The following is a 17,877-nucleotide window of genomic DNA, read 5'->3' as shown; positions in this document are numbered from 1 at the left end:
AACTTCGGAACAAAATTTCCACATTCTCGCAGAAGGCTGGAGAGTCCTTCAAAGATGCGTGGATTAGATTTAGGTTTTTCCAGCGAGACTGTCCACACCACGGATTTAATGAAGTGCAGCTGCTAAGCACTTTCTTCCGAGGTCTCGCCTTACAGTATCAAATGGCTCTTGATACGGCGAGTGAAGGAAACTTCACTACTCGGAATCCGTTGGAAGCTGTGAGACTTATCGAAAACCTTGCTAACAGCAGCAGCACCAAAAACACTGACTCTGAACGGAAGAAGTCTGTAGCCTCTATCGGGAAGGAACAGATGGACGAAGTAAGAGCTAAGTTAGATGTGGTGCACGAACTTCTTAGGAAGCAAGTCTGTTCAGCTGAAGGAGAAGTAGCAGATACTGAAGGAGAAGAAGATGTGAACTACATCGGAGGTACCGGATTCCAAAAATTTGGAAACCAGGGCGGAAACAGTAACTTCTTTGGAAATGGCCAAAGAAGTAACCAAAGTTCACAATTTCAAAAACCCTTCAACAACAGCAAGAGCTACTCGAACTCTTACTATCAAAATCCACCACCCCAAACTCAGGAAAGCAAGATCGAAGAAATGCTTGATTGAGTACTGTTGGGACAACAACAAATCACCGTGGATTTCAACGGTAAGATAGACTCTGCCTACAACAATCTGAACACCAAAATCGAGACCTTAGGGACTCAGGTGAGAAAACTTGAAACCCAAGTAATTCAGACGGGCGAGACTATTAAGAGGCAAGGAGCTTTTGCTAGAGAAGCAGGAGCCGACAAAGGGAAACACCACGTAAATGCCATCATAGATGATGAATTCTGGCAAGTGGTGAGAAATGAAAACCTTGAGGACGGAGATTTCGAAATCAAAAGAGATTTCTCCAGACATCGATCGACGTCGACTGCCGATTCGACTGAATGCAATGCGGTTCGAATTCTAACTCATGAAGAATTCGCAGCTAAGCATCCTCACCCACCCTCCCCTTTCTATGAAAAAATCAATCGATCGGTTAACTCAACCATCGATCGACAGAGTGAGTCCGACGTCAATCGTCACAACACACCTCCCATCGATCGATAGGCACCTCTGACATACCGAGTGCAGTTACCCTCAATCGATAATGATTACATCAATGCACTCAGACCACCACCTAAACCATTAGCAAACCCACCCGAACCAACACCCAACCCTTTAAATAGTTCAACAGAACCTGTTCAAAAAGAACAAGAATCTGAAGGGAGAAGGTTAAGGAAAAGGAAGGAGAAGATTCCTAAAAACCTTAAGAGAGAAGCTAACGATAAGGAGATGGATGGTTTCACTAAACGAGTCCTCAGAATCCCAATCGGAAAACCTTTTGATGAAGCTTACTTCACACACCGGTTGTGGATGTTCTTCAGAGAAACAAAGGTAACTGAGGAGGACATTAGGAGAATGTTTCATCAAGTCAGAGGAAAGATGAAACACATGATCACATTGACGAAGAAGAGTGATCCTGGGAAGTTTGCAATACCATGCATAGTCAAGGGTGTTGAATTTCCCCATTCAATGTGTGACACAGGAGCATCGGTTAGTATCCTCCCTAGGATCATGGCGGACCAGCTTGGTTTGACCATCGAACCCTCAACAGAATCCTTCACCTTCGTGGATCTTTCAGAGAAACGATCCGGAGGCATCATAAGAGATCTGGAGGTACTGATTGGTAATGCCCTTGTCCCTGTAGATTTTCATGTCTTAGACATCGAGCTTAACTGGAACTCTTCACTTCTGCTTGGAAGATCCTTCCTAGCTACAGTAGGAGCTGTATGTGACATGAACAAAAACAAATTGTGTCTAACGCTCATAGACCCAAACATCCACTACGATCCCATCCGACCTAAGAGAAAGGTAATTAATTCTGTGGATTATGGGAAAGAACTTGGCTTCATTGGCGCATGCCATTGTGGAGCAGAGTATGAATCGGAGTACGAAACAGAGTACTCGGAATCGATCGACACCCCAACCTTTCCATCGATCGATTCCAATGTGTCAATGGTGACCGATGACCACAACAACACGTCACTCGACGTAATGCACCCACTTGACCATTTCGCTTCACCTAATCATTGTTACCAACATTTTGCCTTCCAACCTCCAACCAGGAGAGGACATGATGATTATTCCATAGGCAGTTGGGCAGACAGTGGTTTCCATGAAAGTTTTGCAGTTGACACTGTAATTACTTCACCTCATGAGGAACATACCGAGGAATACGATGAGGATTACTGGAAAGAACGTGCAATAGAAATGTCTTTGCAGGATGAAAGACTTGAAACACACAATTTCACCAACACGTTTCCAACATCGTTCGACGCTGTGCACTCCACATCAGTCGATACCCACCCTCGTCCAGCAAAACAACCGCTCACATCGATCGACACACCGAAAGGAACATTGATCGATATTCGCACCGCAGCGAAAATTCAGGAGCAGGAGAATATTCCCTCCCTAACTAGGCTTACAGATACCTATATAAATCGTTTTACACCTCTGAAACCACCTACACACATCAGAGCAAACACACAAGCAAATAAGATGAACACTCTTCCTTCTACATCAACAGAAAAATCCATGAAGAGCAATCATCTCAAGACCACAAGTTCTGCAGAAATTACTCTGCCATCGATCGATGTAACTGTATCTACATCGATCGATACTACTCTAAATCCTAATCTTTCTATTTCTAAATTGAATAATTATGCAAACATTGATTACGGTTTTCTAACACCTGATGAATTTGGTATTTTATGGCAACGCACGTGCAATGGATGGAAGGATTTTACAAGTGTCCAGAGAGGACATAGCAGACATCCTTCAAGTAGCCAATGGACCTGACAACCTATTCTCACAGCAACGTGGCACTCCAGACGTCATTCAAACAGATCCTAACAACCACGCAGGAGTCGCCACAACAGAGATCAACCCAGATCTATCACGCCAACCAAATGGGCAAGCATCGATCGACGGTACAATGGAGACATCGATCAACAAGGTAACACCAACGTCGATCGATATGGATGAACCGACGTCGATCGACAGACGGTATGAATGTGGGAACCGTGCTTTCGACATGTATGGAGCCAGAAAGTTCACTTGGGAACAAAGGGACGAATATGGAGTCTACATTGATGAGCGTGGACACGCACGAGGCGTAGCTGGTGAGAGGATACCTGTCACAAAGGACAACATCAGGAAGATACTGGAAAGAGCATCTCTTTTTGAAGAGAGCCACATCTGTCTTCCAGAACATGCCACTTCCTTCACACTCACAAGACTGGCACCAGAACTCTACACCAAAGATGAAATCGATGAGATGGTGTTTGGTATTTGTGGAGCTCAGGAGAAACTGGGAGAGGAGCTCAAAACATTGGTGGATGACACACATCAGCCTTTGGATAGAGGCTACAATGAGCTTTTCAGATGTATGGCAGAAATGAGGACAGAAATTGATAGTTTACGTCAGCAACTTGAGAAGGAAGCTACGACCTCAGCATCGATTGACGCACCATGTGCAACATTGATCGACGTCAGTCTTCCTACAGCTCAGACCCTTGCAAAACCGCGTTGCTCAGCACAACACAGGGATGAATGGGAAGTCTCATACATCGACACAAGGATAAACGACGTTTACTGCCCTCTCAACAACAACGTGGACTGGCTAAGCACTAAAATCGAGCTACTACAGCAAGATCTGGACACCATTCGCAAGAAGGACCAACATCCAGCCACATCGATCGACATGTGCACCTTCACATCGCTCGACGCCAAAGTCTCAGCAATGAATGAGAGGCTGAGGACTTACGAGGATATGCATGACCGTTTTATATCACCAGTCATGATAGATTTAAACAAATTGTCTAGTCAATTACTTGATGCCCAAAAGGATATTGAGAACATTACTAATCAAAGTTTTTTGCAGGAAAAATCAGCATCGATCGACAGGCTAAGAGGACCCTGGATCGATGGCAAGAAACCTGTGGAGTTACTTCCTTACACAGCAGCAGAAGTTGACAAGATCACATCCAAGATCTACACTGCTCTAGACAACATGGAGGAACGACTTGACAAACGCTGCGATGACATCTACTTTCCATTCGACAACAAAATCAGTGGACTAGACAACCACGCAGAATGGCTACAGAAAGAAGTCAAAGCCATTCAGAGGCAACTCGCAGCTCAACATCAGATATCAGCATCGATCGACAGGACAAAGGCAAAATCGATCGACGGCAACTCACCGAGATCGACCAACGAACACATAATCGCATCGATCGACGCCGAGTCTACAACAATCGGCGAGCAGCTGATACACAAGACAGTGGAGTCAATGCAAAAGGAACTGACAGATCTTTCAGCATACGCCTATGACAACATAGGCTGGCACCAGGTCAGCATTGACAACATTCAAGAAAGGCTACAGAACATCTCCAATGTACTTGGGAAGATGGATGACAAATGGACAAGAAATGATGAGGCCACAAGAAGTTTCATTGCATCTTGGTCCAGAATGCGCAGAGATGACGTGGATGCTTGCTTTCCAACAAGCAGCTGCTTCTCCACCCAATAGCCAATCACTACCACAGTCAAGCTAAATGACTATAACCAAGCGCTGAGTGGGAGGCAACCCACTATTAGGTATTTTACTTTGGTTTTATTAGCTAGCATTTAATTTCTTTCGTTTTATTTCTTTCAGATTTAGGAGACCCAAGTAGGAGGACCTGAATATCGACCGACGACGAGACGTCGACATCGTTCGACATAGGCAACCACACGACGATCGATGTAACACTTACCCATCGATCGATATCTAACCGGTCAGATGTATCTTACCTACTTGTTACATTTCGTACATCATACACTTTTCATCATAACTCCGGCTGAGTTACACTGGGACAGTGTAATTTAAGTCTGGGGGGAGATTTACTGATATAATTTATTTTATTCTTACGTAAAAAGGAATTTCAAATAAATTATGCTTAGCTATCGAAAATAGGGACTATAATCTTATATTGATTTAAACATGAATATCTAACCAATCTTTAGCACCATTTTAGATTTACTGATTGCAGATAGCACTAAAGATGCTAAAGCAGATCAACCTATCAACTACACACTTGCCTTGAACCGTATGAAGTAACCAAAGCTGATTTCCAACACTAAACCTGACATAACCGCTTGTCTTGGGGCTTGGTATACATGGGATCGGATTCTTCAGATAGGTCTGGAAGGTAACGCCTGGTTTAGATTATTTATCACATTTTCTCTCTCTAGATTTCGACTCTAGATTAGTTATATTTGAAAAAATATAATAATAATAATAATAATAATAATAATAATAAATAAAAAAAATATAAGAAAGATCTATTGTTTAATTAGGATGAGTCTGAACAGGACTTGGTGGCTAAAACCATTAAGGCTTGATTCATAAAGACTCAAATAAAAGAGTTCGAAACGGGACTTGGAGGCGGCAATCTTCAAGGCTCGCTTTCGCAAAGAACTCTTGGATATAGGTCAAAAAGAAGTGAACAGAACTTGGTGGCAACCACCATTAAGTTTTGATTCATGGAAGCCTGTCCAATCTTGGTCACTGATCCTGCAATGGAAGCAGACTTTGACTCAAGAGAGAAATTTAGAGAGAGAGAAACTAGGAACTAACTTTTACCTGCAGCTCCAGATACCTGTCTGAAATCCTTGCATCCTGTGATCGATACTCCCAAGGTAAAGCATTCACTTTATATTTATGCTAAGAAATGAAATCAGTAGAGGGGATGTCAGACGTGAATTGATGAGTTGTGTTATGTTAGAAATGGTTGCTAAGCTAGGATATTGCATAGTGTGCTTTTGTGATTAGGACTTTTTAAATGTGGTTGCAAAATTGTTGAGGAAAGATTTCTATGTTTTTAAAATCTTAAGTTCCCAAATATTTTCAAACCTCTTTCAGAGAGACTGCCTGTATGTTTTGCTTGAGGACAAGCAAAAGGGTAAGTCTGGGGGAGTTGATATACCTTGGATTTGACCCATTTTTATCCATGGTATATTATTATTTTACTATATATATATCTATGTTTTCTACTCTTCTAGGTATGTTTTCAGGTTCAGGTGCATTTCGGAGTAAAGCTATGACTTTGGAGCATTTTGGAGCATAAAGGACATTTCACCCGAGCTGACCACTTAGAGGTCGACGAGAGGAAGAATAATCGATCGATGCGCATCAGTGCTGACGATCGATATCAGGAAATGCCTCGACAGATGAAGATTAATATCGATCGATGTACACAAGTACCGTCGATCGATGTCGAGACACCAGACGCGACATTTTGGATTCAGCAGACTTAAAAACCAAGGCCAAGCCAAATTACCAAAATGCCCTGACGAGTTTTTAACCTAGTAGAATATATACTGCCTAAGTGTTTGACGGCAGAGAGAGCTTTTCTTTTCTAGACCTAGTTTTGTTACAAGTTTCATTTGGAGAGAAGATCACTTGTGATTGGAACTCCTTGTTTCATTTTCTTATCATCTATTCTATGAGTTTCTATTTATCTATTGATATGAATTGCTTTGCTATGTCTGAGTAGTTCAACTGTTAGATCCAGGGTTCAGATAGGTTTGTGGGATTAGCCCCAAACTATAGATCTGCCTTGTTGTGATATTCATGATAGATTTGTATTCATTGCTTGTTTTAGCCTAGCTAACTAGAACTTGATCATAGGATTGCATATTCAAGCACCCTTGTTATCCCATCCTGACATCTATCTATCATATTAGGATTGCTAGAGAGGGCTAACCGCCAATTTAGAATCTTAGTAGAGCATTTTCATACTCGCGCATAGGCCTGGCTAGAACCCGTCGATCGATGTCCTCAACTGACAATCGATCGATGTTGGCAAAAGTGTATCGGTCGACGTCTTAATAGACTATCGATCGACACTCTCTTGTGTCTGCATCTAACCGGTGAGACACAAGATCTAGTCAGTTAACCAGTGGTACATGCGACAGCTGATCACTGAGTTAAGCGAATGAGCTCTAATATATCATGCATGCAACAGTTAGGCATCTATAGGAATCAAAATCTCCAACACTTGAATAGTGGCCCTGCATCTAATATCATTTCCAACCTAAGTTACATTTATCATTTACTCGCTAGTTACTATTGCTATTTTATTTAAAACATTACAACCTTTAGAATTTATAAGCACTAGATTTAATTGTTCCCTAGCTCCTTGTGGATTTGATCCCTAAGTACTACATCTGAACCTCTTTTGATGAGAGTAACACTCCATAGGGTAATTTGAGTTGTATCAATCTCCAACACCTGAATAGTGGCCCTGCATCTAATATCATTTCCAACCTAAGTTACATTTATCATTTACTCGCTAGTTACAATTGCTATTTCATTTAAAACATTACAACCTTTAGAATTAATAAACACTAGATTTAATTGTTCCCTAGCTCCTTGTGGATTCGATCCCTAAGTACTACATCTAAACCTCTTTTGATGAGAGTAACACTCCTTAGGGTAATTTGAGTGGTATCAAATTTGGCGCCGTTACCGGGGAGCTTTGATCGCCATTAGATTTAGTTTTATTAATTCTTTTTCTTTTCTTTACCCTCTTTTTCTAATAATTTTTCTTTTTCTTTTTTTTTTCAGGTGCATGTCCAGCGGTACCAGAAGCAATAAGGAGAAAGACTTGCTGTTCTCAGACGATCCTGCTCATTTGGAACGCACCATCCGTAGAGGTCAACGTTCCACATCGCTCGACGCAAGCACTTCGTCGTCGATCGATACGCACAATCAACCGTCGACCGACACCAGACCGTCATCGTTGATCGATCCCAATCGTTCGACAACGATCGATACTACACCGCGTACGTCGATTGATACCGTGTCGTCAAAAATGGTAAACATTATTATTCTAACTCAGGATGAGAACGAAAACCTGTATGACCAGGCCGGTCATCTGCGTAATGCAACAGGTCAGAAAATAGATGCTCAGGGAACTGTAATCCCCGATGCTGATGCTACAGGAGCTGCTCAACCTGTAGATGAGGACGGTCGATCGAAACCACTGGCAGACTACAATCGCCCAGATGAGTACTATTCCAACAGATCAGCGATTCGACTTCCGGAGATCCAGAAGCAGAATTTCAAGCTGAAGCCTCAATACTACACTCTCGTGTCGCAGATACCCTACTCTGGGTTACCGCAGGAGCATCCTATGGACCATTTGGAACGGTTCGAGGATCTAATCGCTGCCATTCGGATGGAAGGAGTCTCCGAAGATTACCCGCTGTGCAAGTTCTTCAGATACACGCTGAATGGAGAAGCGATGCACTGGCTTAGGCAGCAACCCACATGATCTTTAACAACCTGGAGCGACATCAAGAATGCTTTCTTACGAAACTTCTTCGATGAAGCGCGCGCTGAAGAACTTCGGAACAAAATTTCCACATTCTCGCAGAAGGCTGGAGAGTCCTTCAAAGATGCGTGGATTAGATTTAGGTTTTTCCAGCGAGACTGTCCACACCACGGATTTAATGAAGTGCAGCTGCTAAGCACTTTCTTCCGAGGTCTCGCCTTACAGTATCAAATGGCTCTTGATACGGCGAGTGAAGGAAACTTCACTACTCGGAATCCGTTGGAAGCTGTGAGACTTATCGAAAACCTTGCTAACAGCAGCAGCACCAAAAACACTGACTCTGAACGGAAGAAGTCTGTAGCCTCTATCGGGAAGGAACAGATGGACGAAGTAAGAGCTAAGTTAGATGTGGTGCACGAGCTTCTTAGGAAGCAAGTCTGTTCAGCTGAAGGAGAAGTAGCAGATACAGAAGGAGAAGAAGATGTGAACTATATTGGAGGTACCGGATTCCAGAAATTTGGAAACCAGGGCGGAAACAGAAACTTCTTTGGAAATGGCCAAAGAAGTAATCAAAATTCACAATTTCAAAAACCCTTCAACAACAGCAAGAGCTACTCGAACTCTTACTACCAAAATCCACCACCCCAGACTCAGGAAAGCAAGATCGAAGAGATGCTTGATCGAGTACTGTTGGGACAACAACAAATCACCGTGGATTTCAACGGTAAGATAGACTCTGCCTACAACAATCTGAACACCAAAATCGAGACCTTAGGGACTCAGGTGAGAAAACTTGAAACCCAAGTAATTCAGACGGGCGAGACTATAAAGAGGCAAGAAGCTTTGCTAGAGAGGCAGGAGCCGACAAAGGAAAACACCACGTAAATGCCATCATAGATGATGATTTCTGGCAAGTGGTGAGAAATGAAAAGCTTGAGGAAGGAGATTTCGAAAATCGAAAGCTCCATGAGTCTCGGCGGATCCCAATGGTGTCGACCGATGTCGATGAACACGCATCGATCGACAGACCATGATGAAGATCGATGGACGGATTGCTCCAGACATCGATCGACGATGTCTGCCAATTCGACTGAATGCAATGCGGTTCGAATTCTAACTCATGAAGAATTCGCAGCTAAGCATCCTCACCCACCCTCCCCTTTCTATGATAAAATCGATCGATCGGTTGAGCCAACCATCGATCGACAGAGTGAGTCCGACGTCGATCGTCACAACACACCTCCCATCGATCGACAGGCACCTCTGACATACCGAGTGCGGTTACCCTCAATCGATAATGATTACATCAATGCACTCAGACCACCACCTAAACCATTAGCAAACCCACCCGAACCAAAACCCAACCCTTTAAATAGTTCACCAGAATCTGTTCAAGAAGAACAAGAATCTGAAGGGAGAAGGTTAAGGAAAAGAAAGGAGAAGATTCCTAAAAACCTTAAGAGGGAAGCTAACGATAAGGAGATCGATGGTTTCACTAAACGAGTCCTCAGAATCCCAATCGAAAAACCTTTTGATGAAGCTTACTTCACACACCGGTTGTGGATGTTCTTCAGAGAAACAAAGGTAACTGAGGAGGACATTAGGAGAATGTTTCATCAAGTCAGAGGAAAGATGAAACACAGGATCACATTGACGAAGAAGAGTGATCCTGGGAAGTTCACAATACCATGCGCAGTCAAGGGTGTTGAATTTTCCCATTCAATGTGTGACACAGGAGCATCAGTTAATATCCTCCCTAGGATCATGGCAGACCAGCTTGGTTTGACAATCGAACCCTCAACAGAATCCTTCACCTTCGTGGATCTTTCAGAGAAACGATCAGGAGGCATCATAAGAGATCTGGAGGTACAGATTGGTAATGCCCTTGTCCCTGTAGATTTTCATGTCTTAGACATCGAGCTTAACTGGAACTCTTCACTTCTGCTTGGAAGAACTTTCCTAGCTACAGTAGGAGCTGTATGTGACATGAACAAAAACAAATTGTGTCTAACGCTCATAGACCCAAACATCCACTACGACCCCATCCGACCTAAGAGAAAGGTCATTAATTCTGTGGATTATGGGAAAGAACTTGGCTTCATTGGCGCATGCCATTGTGGAGCAGAGTATGAATCGGAGTACGAAACAGAGTACGCGGAATCGATCGACACCCCAACCTTTCCATCGATCGATTCCAATGTGTCAATGGTGACCGATGACCACAACAACACGTCACTCGACGTAATGCACCCACTTGACCATTTCGCTTCACCAAATCATTGTTACCAACATTTTGCCTTCCAACCTCCAAGCAAGAGAGGAAATGATGATTATTCCATAGGCAGTTGGGCAGACAGTGGTTTCCCTGAAAGTTTTGCAGTTGACACTGTAATTACTTCACCCAATGAGGAACATACCGAGGAATACGATGAGGATTACTGGAAAGAACGTGCAATAGAAATGTCTTTGTAGGATGAAAAACTTGAAACACACAAGTTCACCAACACGTTTCCAACATCGTTCGACGCTGTGCACTCCGTATCGGTCGATACCCACCCTCGTCCAGCAAAACAACCGCTTACATCGATCGACACCCACAAAGGAACATCGATCGATATTCGCACCGCAGCGAAAATCCAAGAGCAGGAGAATATTCCCTCCCCAACTAGGTTTATAGATACCTATATAAATCGTTTTGCACCTCTGGAACCACCTACACACATCAGAGCAAAAACACAAACAAAAAAGATGAACACTCTTCCTTCTACATCAACAGAAAAATCCACGAAGAGCAATCATCTCAAGAACACAAGTTCTGCAGAAATTACACTGCCATCGATCGATGTAACTGTATCTACATCGATCGATACTACTCTAAATCCTAATCTTTCTATTTCTAAATTGAATAATTATGCAAACATTGATTACGGTTTTCTAACACCTGATGAATTTGGTATTTTCAGGGACACGGATGGCAACGCACGTGCAATGGATGGAAGGATTTTACAAGTGTCCAGAGAGGACATAGCAGACATCCTTCAAGTAGCCAATGGACCTGACAACCTATTCTCACAGCAACGTGGCACTCCAGACGTCATTCAAACAGATCCTAACAACCACGCAGGAGTCGCGACAACAGAGATCAACCCAGATCTATCATGCCAACCAAATGGGCAAGCATCGATCGACGGTACAATGGAGACATCGATCGACAGGGTAACACCAACGTCGATCGATATGGATGAACCGACGTTGATCGACAGACGGTATGAATGTGGGAACCGTGCTTTCGACATGTATGGAGCCAGAAAGTTCACTTGGGAACAAAGGGACGAATACGGAGTCTACATTGATGAGCGTGGATACGCACGAGGCGTAGCTGGTGAGATGATACCTGTCACAAAGGACAACATCAGGAAGATACTGGAAAGAGCATCTCTTTTGAAGAGAGCCACATCTATCTTCCAGAACATGCCACTTCCTTCACACTCACAAGACTGGCACCAGAACTCTACACCAAAGATGAAATCGATGAGATGGTGTTTGGTATTTGTGGAGCTCAGGAGAAACTGGGAGAGGAGCTCAAAACATTGGTGGATGACACACATCAGCCTTTGGATAGAGGCTACAATGAGCTTTTCAGATGTATGGCAGAAATGAGGACAGAAATTGAAAGTTTACGTCAGCTACTTGTGAAGGAAGCCACGACTTCAGCATCGATCGACGCACCACGTGCAACATCGATCGACGCCAGTCTGCCTACAGCTCAGATCCCTGCTGAACCGCAATGTTCTACACAACACAGGGATGAATGGGAAGTCTCATACATCGACACGAGGATAAACGACGTTTACTGCCCTCTCAACAACAACGTGGACTGGCTAAGTACTAAAATCGAGCTATTACAGCAAGATCTAGACACCATCCGCAAGAAGGACCAACATCCAGCCACATCGATCGACATGTGCACCTTCACATCGCTCGACGCCAAAGTCTCAGCAATGAATGAGAGGCTGAGGACTTACGAGGATATGCATGACCGTTTTATATCACCAGCCATGATAGATTTAAACAAATTGTCTAGTCAATTACTTGATGCCCATGAGGATTGATACCACTCAGATTACCCTAAGGCGTGTTACTCTCATCAAAAGAGGTTCAGATGTAGTACTTAGGGATCGAATCCACAAGGAGCTAAGGAACAATTAAATCTAGTGCTTATTAATTCTAAAGGTTGTAATGTTTTAAATGAAATAGCAATAGTAACTAGCGAGTAAATGATAAATGTAACTTAGGTTGGAAATAATATTAGATGCAGGGCCACTATTCAGGTGTTGGAGATTATAATTCCTATAGATGCCTAACTGTTGCATGCATGATATATTAGAGCTCATTCGCTTAACTCAGTGATCAGCTGTCGCATGTACCACTGGTTAACAGACTAGATCTTGTGTCTCACCGGTTAGATGCAGACACAAGAGAGTGTCTGTACGTCGACCTCTATGTTTTCTACTCTTCTAGGTATGTTTTCAGGTTCAGGTGCATTTCGGAGTAAAGCTATGACTTTGGAGCATTTTGGAGCTTAAAAGACATTTCACCCGAGCTGACCACTTACAGGTCGACGAGAGGAAGAATAATCGATCGATGCGCATCAGTGCTGACGATCGATATCAGGAAATGCCTCGACAGATGAAGATTAATATCGATCGATGTACACAAGTACCATCGATCGATGTCGAGACACCAGACGCGACATTTTGGATTCAGCAGACTTAAAAACCAAGGCCAAGCCAAATTACCAAAATGCCCTGACGAGTTTTTAACCTAGTAGAATATATATTGCAAGTGTTTTTGACGGCAGAGAGGGCTTTTCTTTTCTAGACCTAATTTTGTTACAAGTTTCATTTGGAGAGAAGATCACTTGTGATTGGAACTCCTAGTTTCATTTTCTTATCATCTATTCTATGAGTTTCTATTTATCTATTGATATGAATTGCTTTGCTATGTCTGAGTAGTTCAACTGTTAGATCCAGGGTTCAGATAGGTTTGTGGGATTAGCCCCAATCTATAGATCTGCCTTTTTGTGATATTCATGATAGATTTGTATTCATTGCTTGTTTTAGCCTAGCTAACTAGAACTTGATCATAGGATTGCATATTCAAGCACCCTTGTTATCCCATCTTGACATCTATCTATCATATTAGGATTGCTAGAGAGGGTTAACCGCCAATTTAGAATCTTAGTAGAGCATTTTCATACTCGCGCATAGGCCTGGCTAGAACCCGTCGATCGATGTCCTCAACTAACAATCGATCGATGTTGGCAAAGGTGTATCGGTCGACGTCTTAATAGACTATCGATCGACACTCTCTTGTGTCTGCATCTAACCGGTGAGACACAAGATCTAGTCTGTTAACCAGTGGTACATGCGACAGCTGATCACTGAGTTAAGCGAATGAGCTCTAATATATCATGCATGCAACAGTTAGGCATCTATAGGAATTATAATCTCCAACACCTGAATAGTGGCCCTGCATCTAATATCATTTCCAACCTAAGTTACATTTATCATTTACTCGCTAGTTACTATTGCTATTTCATTTAAAACATTACAACCTTTAGAATTAATAAGCACTAGATTTAATTGTTCCTTAGCTCCTTGTGGATTCGATCCCTAAGTACTACATCTGAACCTCTTTTGATGAGAGTAACACTCCTTAGGGTAATTTGAGTGGTATCAATCCTTTTGAGCATGAAGTAATTGACTAGACAATTTGTTTAAATCTATCATGACTGGTGATATAAAACGGTCATGCATATCCTCGTAAGTCCTCAGCCTCTCATTCATTGCTGAGACTTTGGCGTCGAGCGATGTGAATGTGCACATGTCGATCGATGTGGCTGGTTGTTGGTCCTTCTTGCGAATGGTGTCCAGATCTTGCTATAGTAGCTCGATTTTAGTGCTTAGCCAGTCCACGTTGTTGTTGAGAGGGCAGTAAACGTCGTTGATCCTTGTGTCGATGTATGAGACTTCCCATTCATCCCTGTGTTGTGTTGAACAGCGCGGTTCTGCAGGGATCTGAGCTGTAGGAAGACTGACGTTGATCGATGTTGCACGTGGTGCCTCGATCGATGCTGAGGTCGTAGCTTCCTTCTCAAGTTGCTGACGTAAACTCTCAATTTCTGTCCTCATTTCTGCTATACATCTGAAAAGCTCATTGTAGCCTCTATCCAAAGGCTGATGTGTATCTTCTACCAATGTTTTGAGCTCCTCTCCCAATTTCTCCTGAGCTCCACACATACCAAACACCATCTCATCGATTTCATCTTTGGTGTAGAGTTCTGGTGCCAGTCTTGTGAGTGTGAAGGAAGTGGCATGTTCTGGAAGACAGATGTGGCTCTCTTCAAAAAGAGATGCTCTTTCCAGTATTTTCCTGATGTTATCCTTTGTGACATGTATCATCTCACCAGCTGCGCCTCGTGCGTGTCCACGCCCATCTCTGTAGACTCCATATCCGTCCCTTTGTTCCCAAGTGAAGTTTATGGCTCCATACATGTCGAAAGCGCGGTTCCCACATTCATACCGTCTGTCGATCGACGTTGGTTCATCCATATCGATCGACGTTGGTGTTACCCTATCGATCGATGTCTCCGTCGTACCGTCGATCGATGATTGCTCTTTTGGTTGGCGTGATAGATCTGGGTTGGTCTCTGCTGTGGTGACTCCTGCGTGGTTGTTAGGATCTGTTTGAATGACGTCTGGAGTTCCACGTTGCTGTGAGAATAGGTTGTCAGGTCCATTGCCTACTTGAAGGATGTCTGCTATGTCCTCTCTGGACACTTGTAAAATCCTTCCATCCATTGCACGTGCGTTGTCATATGTGTCCCTGAAAATACCAAATTCATCAGGTGTTAGAAAATCGTAATCAATGTTTGTATAATCATTCAATTTAGAAATAGAAAGATTAGGATTTAGAGTAGTATCGATCGATGTAGATACAGTTACATCGATCGATGTCAGTGTAATTTCTGCAGAACTTGTGTTCTTGAGATGATTGCTCTTCATGGATTTTTCTGTTGATGTAGAAGGAAGAGTGTTCATCTTATTTGCTTGTGTGTTTGCTCTAATGTGTGTAGGTGGTTTCGGAGGTGCAAAACGATTTATATAGGTGTCTATAAACCTAGTTAGGGAAGGAATATTCTCCTGCTCCTGGATTTTCGCTGCGGCGCGAATATTGATCGATGTTCCTTTGTGGGTGTCGATCGATGTGAGCGGTTGTTTTGCTGGACGAGGGTGGGTATCGACCGATGTGGAGTGCACAGCATCGAACGATGTTGGAAACGTGTTGGTGAACTTATGTGTTTCAAGTCTTTCATCCTGCAAAGATATTTCTATTGCACGTTCTTTCCAGTAATCCTCATCGTATTCCTCGGTATGTTCCTCATTAGGTGAAGTAATTACAGTGTTAACTGCAAAACTTTCATGGAAACCACTGTTTGCCCAGCTGCCTAGGGAATAATCATCATGTCCTCTCCTGGTTGGAGGTTGGAAGGCAAAATGTTGGTAACAATGATTTGGTGAAGCGAAATGGTCAAGTGGGTGCATTACGTCGAGTGACGTGTTGTTGTGGTCATCGGTCACCATTGACACATTGGAATCGATCGATGAAAATGTTGGGGTGTCGATCGATTCTGAGTACTCTGTTTCGTACTCCGATTCATACTCTGCTCCACAATGGCATGCGCCAATGAAGCCAAGTTCTTTCCCATAATCCACAGAATTAATGACCTTTCTCTTAGGTCGGATGGGGTCGTAGTGGATGTTTGGGTCTATGAGCGTTAGACACAATTTGTTTTTGTTCATGTCACATACAGCTCCTACTGTAGCTAGGAAAGTTCTTCCAAGCAGAAGTGAAGAGTTCCAGTTAAGCTCGATGTCTAAGACATGAAAATCTACACGGACAAGGGCATTACCAATATGTACCTCCAGATCTCTTATGATGCCTCCTGATCGTTTCTCTGAAAGATCCACGAAGGTGAAGGATTCTGTTGAGGGTTCGATGGTCAAACCAAGCTGGTATGCCATGATCCGAGGGAGGATACTAACTGATGCTCCTGTGTCACACATGGAATGAGGAAATTCAACACCCTTGACTACGCATGGTATTGCAAACTTCCCAGGATCACTCTTCTTTGTCAATGTGATCATGTGTTTCATCTTCTCTCTGACTTGATGAAACATTCTCCTAATGTCCTCCTCAGTTACCTTTGTTTCTCTGAAGAACATCCACAACCGGTGTGTGAAGTAAGCTTCATCAAAAGGTTTTTCGATTGGGATTCTGAGGACTCGTTTAGTGAAACCATCCATCTCCTTATCGTTAGCTTCCCTCTTAAGGTTTTTAGGAATCTTCTCCTTTCTTTTCCTTGACCTTCTCCCTTCAGATTCTTGTTCTTCTTGAACAGATTCTGGTGAACTAGTTAAAGGGTTGGGTTTTGGTTCGGGTGGGTTTGCTAATGGTTTAGGTGGTGGTCTGAGTGCATTGATGTAAAAATTATCGATTGAGGGTAACCGCACTCGGTATGTCAGAGGTGCATGTCGATCGATGGGAGGTGTGTTGTGACGATCGACGTCGGGCTCACTCTGTCGATCGATGGTTGGCCCAACCGATCGATCGATTTTATCATAGAAAGGGGAGGGTGGGTGAGGATGCTTAGCTGCGAATTCTTCATGAGTTAGAATTTGAACCGCATTGCATTCAGTCGAATTGGCAGACGACGTCGATCGATGACTGGAGTAATCCATACATCGATCTTCATCATGGTCTGTCGATCGATGCGAGTTCATCGACATCGGTCGACACCATTGGGATCCGCCGAGACTCATGGAGCTTTCGATTTCGAAATCTCCTTCCTCAAGCTTTTCATTTCTCACCACTTGCCAGAATTCATCATCTATGATGGCATTTACGTGGTGTTTCCCCTTGTCGGCTCCTGCCTCTCTAGCGAAAGCTTCTTGCCTCTTTATAGTCTCGCCCGTTTGAATTACTTGGGTTTCAAGTTTTCTCACCTGAGTCCCTAAGGTCTCGATTTTGGTGTTCAGATTGTTGTAGGCAGAGTCTATCTTACCGTTGAAATCCACGGTGATTTGTTGTTGTCCCAACAGTACTCGATCAAGCATCTCTTCGATCTTGCTTTCCTGAGTCTGGGGTGGTGGCTTTTGGTAGTAAGAGTTTGAGTAGCTCTTGCTGTTGTTGAAGGGTTTTTTGAAATTGTGAATTTCCAAAGAAGTTTCTGTTTCCGCCCTGGTTTCCAAATTTTTGGAATCCAGTACCTCCGATGTAATTCACATCTTCTTCTCCTTCCGTATCTGCTACTTCTCCTTCAGCTGAACAGACTTGCTTCCTAAGAAGCTCGTGCACCACATCTAACTTAGCTCTTACTTCGTCCATCTGTTCCTTCCCGA

General features: G+C 43.2%; 2 non-coding genes across 2 annotated transcripts; both read right to left on the bottom strand.

The window, feature by feature from the left end:
• Positions 1-106, bottom strand: LOC125576756. Its single transcript, XR_007315182.1, has one exon. It is a non-coding gene; the product is annotated as a small nucleolar RNA R71 (small nucleolar RNA).
• An 8,377-nt stretch (positions 107-8,483) lies between these two features.
• LOC125576754 lies at positions 8,484-8,589 on the bottom strand. Its single transcript, XR_007315180.1, has one exon. It is a non-coding gene; the product is annotated as a small nucleolar RNA R71 (small nucleolar RNA).
• Positions 8,590-17,877: the final 9,288 nt, after the last annotated feature.

This window comes from Brassica napus, chromosome A7 (genome assembly GCF_020379485.1).
Source record: "Brassica napus cultivar Da-Ae chromosome A7, Da-Ae, whole genome shotgun sequence".
In the NCBI taxonomy this organism is placed as follows: domain Eukaryota; kingdom Viridiplantae; phylum Streptophyta; class Magnoliopsida; order Brassicales; family Brassicaceae; genus Brassica; species Brassica napus.
This window is presented reverse-complemented; position numbering and strand designations above follow the sequence as displayed.